This window comes from Rosa chinensis, chromosome 1 (genome assembly GCF_002994745.2).
Source record: "Rosa chinensis cultivar Old Blush chromosome 1, RchiOBHm-V2, whole genome shotgun sequence".
NCBI lineage: Eukaryota > Viridiplantae > Streptophyta > Magnoliopsida > Rosales > Rosaceae > Rosa > Rosa chinensis.
The window spans coordinates 35,377,988-35,387,516 of record NC_037088.1 but is presented as its reverse complement, the minus strand read 5'-3'; the positions used below and the strand labels follow the sequence as shown (position 1 = coordinate 35,387,516).

Here is a 9,529-nt window from a genome sequence, read left to right as displayed (position 1 = left end):
AGCAGCTTTTGTTGTTGGTGACTGTTTTCTAGTGTTGGTGAGAGTAGCATTAGTTGTGGTGAGAGTAGCTTTTGGTATTTGTGACAGTAGCTTTTGTTGGTAGGGATAGTAGCTTTTTGTTTTGGGGAGCATAGGTTATTTGGTAAGAAGTAGCTTTTATTGTTGGTGATAGTAGCTTTTGTTATCTCATCGGCGGTTGCCGGAAATCTTACTAGAGTAAATTTTGTTGCTAGTAACAGTAGTTTTTTTTGCTAATGATAGTAGCTTTTGTGTCTTCGTCGGAGATTGCTGGAAATTTCATCAGAGCAGCTTTGGTTGCTAGCTACAGTAGCTTTTGGTGTCAGTAACAGTAGTTTTTGTGGTCGCCGGAAGTTGGTCGGAGGTCGGCTGGAGACCCGCCGGAGTTCGCCGGAGAGGAGAGAGAGAATGAATGTTGGTTTTGTACTCTAGTGGCATTTATGTAAATATATTGGTTTTTAATATCCAAAATATATATAACACCTTTTTTAATCTAGTGGCCTTATGAAGGAAAAAACTAGTTGGTGGCTTTATGGCTAAAAAAATATTCTATGATGCACTTATATGTAATTAACCCATACAATTATTAGATACATTACATGTCTACAAAAGCAAGGTCCAAAAGCAAAGTAGGAGAAAGATGCTTCAAAAAGGGAATCCTTCTAGCTAGATTGATCAACACAGTTCCGGGGTGCTGTATACGATCTCTTAGAGTCATGTTCACTTGCTACAATAATCTGTTCTGTTGGTAAGCTTTCATCACCAAATTGTAAGCATTAGTGTGCTTTATGTTTAAGAGTAGGCCTCATCAACAGGCTGGGCCGGGCCGAGACCGGCCCATTGGTAGCGGGTCGGGCCGGGTTTTATTGTAAATTGAAGGATCCAAGCCCATCCATTTAATGCGGGCCTCGCGGGCTTTTTCGAGGCTTTTTCGGGGTGGGCCTTGCGGGCTTTATTTACAAATAAATCTTTAAAGATAATATTTTTTATAAACTTATATTTATCTATTATACACTCCAAAGAGAAACCTCTATCAACTTAAATAAAATGGAAAAACAGACCGTTTGATGAGATTATTACAATAAATTATGAGTGTGGTAAAAAATTTAGCCAATTTCACCATATTTTCGAATCCGATCGAATTGGTCAACCGTTGTTACTTGTATGTTTTTTTGGTTGACCAATGGCATGACGACCGCGAAACGTGCTTATTTTTTCACATCATGTCTGTAAATATTCCATCGATGGATGTGCGTGGACATAAGATAAAAATTTTAATTTTAATTGCAAAGATGTTGGCCTATATCAATTTGCCTCCTAAAGTCGTATGACGTGTATATTGCATTTAAATTGTGAGGTTCATTCTAAAGCAACCATGAAGTGGAAAATGAATTTAGAGAAATCAACCGCTCGATTGAGAGATTGTAATGTTTTATGGTGATTGTAAAAAATTCAGCTAATTTGATTCTCGTTTCGAATTCGATCAATTAGGTCAAATTTAGTTACTCTTACAAACCTATATCTATATATCATACACTCCAAAGAGTAACCCCTATCAATTCAAAGAAAATAGAAAAATGGACCATTGGATGAGATTATTACAATAAATTATGAGTGTGGTAAAAAATTTAGCCAATTTCACCACATTTTCGAATCCGATCGAATTGGTCAACCGTTGTCACTTGTATGTTTTCTTGGTTGACCGATGGCATGACGACCGCAAAACGTCGTTATTTTTTCACATCACGTTTGTAAATATTTCATCGATGGATGTGCGTGGACATAAGATAAAAATTTTAATTTTAATTACAAAGATGTTGGCCTAGATTAATTTGCCTCCTAAAGTTGTATGACTTGTATATTGCATTTAAATTGTTGAGATTCATTCTAAAGCAACCATGAAGTGGAAAATGAATTTAGAGAAATCAACCGCTCGATTGAGAGATTGTAATGTTTTATGGTGATTGTAAAAAATTCAGCTAATTTGATTCTCGTTTCGAATACGATCAACTACGTCAAATTTAGTTACTCTTATAAACCTATATCTATATATCATACACTTCAAAGAGCAACCCCTATCAATTCAAAGAAAATGGAAAAATGGACCGTTGGATGAGATTATTACAATAAATTATGAGTGTGGTAAAAAATTTAGCCAATTTCACCATATTTTCTAATCCGATCGAATTGGTCAACCGTCGTCACTTATATGTTTTCTTGGTTGACCGATGGCATGACGACCGCGAAATGTGCTTATTTTTTCACATCACGTTTGTAAATATTCCATCGATGGATGTGTGTGGACATGAGATAAAAAAAATTAATTTTAATTACAAACACATTGGCCTATACCAATTTTCCTCCTAAAGTTGTATGACTTATACATTATATTTAAATTGTTGAGGTTCATTCTAAAGCAACCATGAAGTGGAAAATGAATTCAGAGAATCCAACCGCTCAATGGAGAGATTGTAATGTTTTATGGTGGTTGTAGAAAATTCAGCCAATTTGGTTCTTGTTTTGAATTCGATCCACTAGGTCAAACTTAGTTACTCTTATAAACTTATATTTATATATCACACACTCCAAAGAGCAACCCCTATCAATTCAAAGAAAATGGAAAAACCGACCATTGGATGAGTTTATTACAATAAATTATGTGTGGTAAAAAATTTAGCCAATTTCACCATATTTTCAGATCCGATCGAATTGGTCAACCGATATGTAGAATATATATATGCACTAATGCACATATTCTATATAGAAGTATAAGAACTTCCACACACACACACACACAGAGATATATATATATATATATATATATATATATATATATATATAATATTTTACGGGCTTTTACGGGCCGGGTTTTTGGGGGCTTTTGGCGGGCCAGCCCACTACCCACCGAGGCGGGCTTTTTACCAGGCTGGGCCGGGCTTTTAGCCCTCAGGGCCGGCGGGCTTCCATTGGCCCACTTGATCCGCGGGCTTTTTGATGAGGCCTATTTAAGAGACTCTGCTCAGAGAATTAACTAACCACATAAGCTAGCTTTACTTGAAAAATCTAAATTCTAAAACCAGCATGAAGGAGTTGAGCCACGTTATACACAAATCAAAGGGTTATCTCCTCCCTGTAATAGGGTTACTTCTTCAAACCACACCACAGCCCCAAAATATTGTTCCTGCCGATTGTTCCTTAACCATGCATTTTGACGTATCTAATGGCTGCTCAAGGAATTAAAAAATACAAACTTAAAATTGTGTAACCAATGGGCTTTTTGATGAGGCCTATTTAAGAGACTCTGCTCAGAGAATTAACTAACCACATAAGCTAGCTTTACTTGAAAAATCTAAATTCTAAAACCAGCATAAAGGAGTTGAGCCACGTTATACACAAATCAAAGGGTTATCTCCTCCCTGTAATAGGGTTACTTCTTCAAACCACACCACAGCCCCAAAATATTGTTCCTGCCGATTGTTCCTTAACCATGCATTTTGACGTATCTAATGGCTGCTCAAGGAATTAAAAAATACAAACTTAAAATTGTGTAACCAATAAGAATTATAACAAAGTAACAACAAAAGATTTGAACTTACATTCAAAGGATACAGCCGGACATCAATTAGTAGGCCAATTTGAAGGGGGTCTGGAACAACTGAGAATAGCCAATGTTGCTCTTACTACGTTCCTGCTGATTGTTCCTTAATTATGCATTTTGACGTATCTAATGGCTGCTCAGGAAATTAAAAAATACAAACTTAAAATTGTGTAACCAATAAGAACTATAATAAAGTAACAACAAAAGATTTGAACTTACATTCAAAGGATACAGCCAGACATAAATTAGTAGGCCAATTTGAAGGGGGTCTGGAACAACTGAGAATAGCCAATGTTGCTCATATATACTACCATTCTCCAAGTCAAACAGATGACAATGATGACTTCTGGATCTCATTCCAAACTGTAAAGTTGAATACACAATGAGAAAGAAAATAAGGCTTTGACTCATCCACCCAAGCATCAGTCATAATAGAAATTGACTATTTCCATGTTGAGTAAAAGAAACGGAAAAATTCTACACACCTGTGGTAGTGGGTGTCAAGGCCAAGCCAAAGTTCATCAGATACAATGACTTGATAAACAAATATAGTTATCTTGGACATTTTCGATAAAAGAGGTGATAGTCTCCCAGCAGCCTCAGACGATAAACCTACAGCAAAATATCCTCATGAACAGAGTCCAATATAGTAGTCACTATTATAAACCAACATACAAATTGAAAACATAATACTTAAAATTTCCCCTGAAATCACAAACCTCTCCACAAACTGATTCAAAAAAGAGCTTAATATAGCTTGAGAACCTGCACAAACCAAGTCAAAAGACAAAAAAAAATGTTAAAAGGAAAATGAAAGGAAAAAATAATCAAACAAACAAAATCCTATTAATCTAACACTGCAATTAAAGATTACACTAAGTCGTGACTTGGACTTACCAACTCACCAAATGTTCCATTTTCTTTTATTGGTTTCCATTTCCATCATTGCGCTGAGAATTTGATATATGGGAGCAAGGTCTCCATGTGCTTAAAAGCCTACAGGTCCATGGTCACTTGCTCCCTTTTTTCCCCCATGTCTTTGGCGATAAACAGATTAGTGATCTAATAGCCATAGAAATCAAAGTGATTGCTTGAGAGTACACGCGTTTACAAATCACAATCTCAACAAAGGCAAGCTTATCAGTATTATAGCTATTCATTTAAATATGCCACTCTTGCTTTATGTCAAACTTTGGGAAATTAGTTATAGCCTAAAAAAAGTTTCAGAGGAAAAAAGAAAAGAAATATTAACGTTAACAGTTGATAATTGCGAACCTTTATTCTTCTCTACAGCCCAATCAAACTAAACTAAGAAATCTAAGTTCAAAAGCTTCATTCTTTATTATTTCATAAATTGTACCCCTTTTCTTTAGACAAACCAACAACCAACCAATAAAAACAAATAACCGACCAACGAAGATAGAGTAGTAGACAACTGGAACAGAGGCCATTACCTTCCCTTGACATTAAACTCTGAGTCAAGGAGAAGAAATCACCAGATGCAAGGCAGTGAGATGTGTGTGGGTATGCCAATCCAATCTTCTGTACGATGTCTTCAGGGTCAACAACTTTATGCAGAGAGGGAGCTTCTGGATATGTTTTTGTGTCGATCACATATATGCGACTTGATCTGAAAGATAAGAATGCTTAATAAGATATATATATATATATATATATATATCATACAGTGGAATCCTTCTATTGAATGATCAGTAAATTTTTCCTAAACCAATGCATAGATTCATGGTTGAAAAAAAATATTGTTGACTTCACTTGGCATAACTTCTTTCCAGTAGGCTTCATAATGCTTAATTTATAATTTAAAACCATGCAGCTCACATACATATGGGATCAATATGAATGTAAGCTCAACGACTTAACATTTTGGGCTTCACCTAATCAATCATGTTTTAATTCAAGTCAACTAAGATTCCAGCTTTTCTGTTTTTTCATCTTTCTAATTTTTAATCATAATATCTTGCATCAGAAAAATCTGCATCTAAAGCAAGCTTCTCCAACTCCTCCCTTGTATTCACATAAATTTCTTAATTTAAGTACCCTTTATCTACTCAACTACTGATTAAACCAAGCCTAAATGCCTCGAAAAAAGAGAGCTTCAACTAACAACAACAATTTCAAAATTTCTGGTAAAAGCATGATGCTAAAAGCAAACCAAGGAAAACAGCACCTGTCGAAAATTCCATGATTGATCTCGTCAAGTATTTATAATCCTCTTCAAGGCCAAAAATGGAAGCCACAGGGACAAAAACATAGTCAATCATCATTTCCTAGTGCTAGGAGAAACATTCAGCACGTCCAAAATTGTCAATACAATATACATGATAAAACTTTTCACAAGTATTAAAAGTATCCAAGTGTTCTATCAGGATAGGTGAATGCATAAAAGTATTCAAGCTCCCTTTCAACAATTCGACAAACGGTTCTTTCAAAGGGTATTTCCTAGAATCACATAACACTGTGTTCCTAGTATATTAAAAAAAAAAATCGATCATTCTTCCAAAGAAGCTACTCAGGAAATCCTGCTGTGAAATCAGTGTTGTATTTTAAAATATCAGACTGAACAGATAATTCAAACCACTTTCAGAGCAAATCTTTTATACATTGTTCTATCCTAAATTAACAGCTAGCTACCAAATCTTTTATACCATTTTAGGAGGAAAAATCAGACTACGAATAAAAAATAATGAAAGTACTATACAATTGCAAAGTCCTAATTTACACATTATTCAATTGATTGGAATCAATATCTCGCATTCAAAAGTGCCAACTGCAGGATGAATAAAACCTGCTATGTACTGATTTAGATATTCTATTGCTAAGACAGAGAATTCTATTTCAAATCCAATCCTTGACCAATCAAATATACAACCCAGAAGAAATTTCAAATCAAATTCTCAAAAAGCCACAAATCCAGAGGGAAAAAAAAACAGTTTTTATCGAAAGCTAAAATCGATCATCTCGAAGAGTCAATACCCTGAAAATTCAATTGCTAACCTTGGTTCTGAGCTTGGATCTGCAGCAAAGATTGTGGCTTTGTGCTCGTCTGAGAAAACCAACTTCTAGGTCAGATCTGTTTTGGAAGTTATGGTCGTCAACACAGTTCTTTGTGAGGTGGATTTTGACTCTCTACTATGTTCTGCGACTCTTTGAGTTGCTCTTTTTTGTACTGATTTTTGGGTATTGAGGTGAATTTTGACTCGCGTGTGAGGGATTAGAGTAGAGACGGCTCTAGGAGAGAGGAAGATCAAATCGATACACAGCGGAACAAAAAAAAATCTCAAAAGAGGGCAGAACGGTCTTTTCCATCCCCACGAACTATTCCTGACTGTTCCTAAGCCCCACGAACTGTTCCTTACTGTTGCCTTAGGAATAGTAGAACAGTGGAACTCAACTTTCGTATATAGTAAATGTGGCCGGTATATTTCACTATCCAGGCATCCAGCATCGATCTTATAACCACACACATTGTAGGTGTATTTAATTTTGAGAAAAAATTTAAAAAACTGGAGTGAGTTCTAGGGAGTGAGATATTTTAAGAGGACTACAATAAAATTTTTGTAAATGAATGTTTAATAAATTAATGACCTCATTTAAATAACAAAATCTTGCAATGACAATTCAGCTTAGTGTACAAAAATAATAATTTCACTAACATATAATAATAATTTTTCTTAGGATCCTTTAGTACGTAGCAAATATGTAAACTTTTGTTTCTAAAGAGATACTAGGAATTGTCCCCGCGCGATGCTGCGGGTTTGCATTTTTTTTCCTGCAAATTTCATATGTAATAGTCTTTTTTCACAAATTTTGTATGTAATGCCATTGCAATCATAAGCTAAGACACAGTAGCTCAGAATTTTATATCTATGAATGAGATAATCATACCAAGAAAACAACCACAAATTTTGTGCTGTATTTTTATTGATATGCTTACATAAGTTACAATTGTAGTAGAAATCGATCACTAAAGTGATGACAGAATATAAAGAGATCGATATGTACCAACAGCACAATTATGTGTGATTAAAAATATCATATGTTAGCTAAGGTCTCGTACCCGTATCCTCCTGGAATCAAAGTTATCGAAACTGCAACATTTAATTACCATCAAAATCACTAACAATCACAAACATTTGTACTAATGTAGAAAAGATAAACTGAAATTGATACAAACCAAAGTCCCAATTTTGTTGACGTTAGATTTTTGTTTAAGATGAAATCAAAACATAAAAGATGATGGGGCACATGCAAAAGATAATTATTAGAACCCATAAGTTATCATGACAATAACATAAAAATTGAAATCAAACACCGTCTGGAAATAGAATTTCCTTGACAATTTATTACAAAATGTGCACATCAAAGCAAAGGGCAAACAACATTTCTCTCTCTCTCTCTCTCTCTCTCTCTCTCTCTCTCTCTCTCTCTCTCTCTCTCTCTCTCTCTCTCTCTCTCTCTCTCTCTCTCCCCCCTTCTGTAAGTGCAGCAAATAATACCAAACAACGCTGTCAACCGAGACGACGTTGATCTTAAAAAATCAGGGAAAGTAAATTGAAGCAGCAAAATCCTTTGTCAAGAAAGTATATGTTTTGAGAAGCAAAAAGTTCCTTTCCTGGCCTTATTTTACTTTTTGGCTGATATTCTGTTATTCCGTTGCCAGTATCTTCTTTAATTCTCTTCAAGCCTTTCAATATCAGTAGAAATGCTACTCTTTCGTTAGTCAAACACGTTCGCATTACCAAACCATAGAAATCCATACTCCAACTATAAGCAAATTTCACTAACTCGACTCTAAAAATAGACCAAATTCAGAAGCCAGAAAACAACATATAGCTGTTCTATTCTTTCAAATTCCCTTCAAGCCTCTCAATTTACATGAGAAAAAGACTTAATTTTAGTTTGACTATGATTGTACATTGGATTCTGTAGTCTCATATCCTTGTAGTTTCTAATAGGTCAAATTCATCCAAAATAGATGAAATTTCAGTTAAGTTAACTAAAACGATGTGCCACTCAAAGATTTGGATAAGGGCTAGATAGAATCTGGGGGAAACTATAGGAATTAAGTTTGATTTCGGTAATAAAAAAGTGATGGCTCATTGCATTGTGTTAACAGCGATTGATGAATACCAATTTGACATGATTGCAACTTGGAAGTAATGGTAACCCTGTTGAGTTTTAAAATGTAGGAATGAGATCCAAATTTTGTAAAAACACAAAAGCGAATTTGGCCAAAACAATTGTTGCTTCGCAACTTAGCAGCCTAAATATATACTATAGATGGTAAACCAACAACTTAGCAGTTGAAAAACTTGCTGTTCCAATCACTTTCCAACCCGGATTAAAGGAGATGGGAGCTCAAGCCTGCTTGAAAGTTCTTATGCAAATCCTTTCACAGCTACCTAATTAGTGAATAGTGATGGCTGAGATCTGCTCTGTGCTCTAGCAAACTTTAAAATCCATTTCTTCAAATTCCCTCAATTTACATGAGAAAAGATCAAAAGAATCAATCTTTATTCTTTCACAAACCCAAATCAAATTTCTCAAGCTATATTAAACCAAGCTAACCAAACAATGAAGTGGAGAAGCAAAAAAAATATGAAGCAAAAACAACCAAAACGTAGCAAGGAATTCATTACCTGATTCAGCTGCTGTTGTTCAGTTTAGGAGGCAGAAGGGGGAAAAGAGAGAGGATAAAACTCGATCTGGGAGGTAGAAGGGTGGAAGAGAGAGGAAAAAAAGGTCAGTGGCAGAGCCGTAAAAAAAATTCAAATGAGGGCAAAATTATCTTTTTACTCATGAATGAACAGTGATGAATGATGAATGGTAGCTTTGTATTTTTTCAGAAATGCGAGGGCAATAACAACTGTTCACTGTACTTAGAACACGCTT

At 35.1% G+C, this 9,529-nt stretch overlaps 1 long non-coding RNA gene across 5 annotated transcripts; it reads right to left on the bottom strand.

The window, feature by feature from the left end:
- Positions 1-3,045: 3,045 nt before the first annotated feature.
- LOC112182531 lies at positions 3,046-6,902 on the bottom strand. 5 transcript variants are annotated; one of them, XR_002929471.2, is made up of 8 exons: positions 6,632-6,902; positions 5,805-5,910; positions 4,514-5,246; positions 4,336-4,381; positions 4,102-4,228; positions 3,836-3,979; positions 3,615-3,749; positions 3,046-3,528 (listed from the first exon to the last, which is right to left on the bottom strand). It is a non-coding gene; the product is annotated as an uncharacterized LOC112182531 (long non-coding RNA). The 5 variants fall into 5 exon arrangements; XR_002929473.2 differs by having other exon boundaries at positions 5,805-5,849; positions 6,632-6,900; XR_005804959.1 differs by lacking the exon at positions 5,805-5,910 and having other exon boundaries at positions 4,514-4,678; positions 5,071-5,246; positions 6,632-6,888.
- Positions 6,903-9,529: the final 2,627 nt, after the last annotated feature.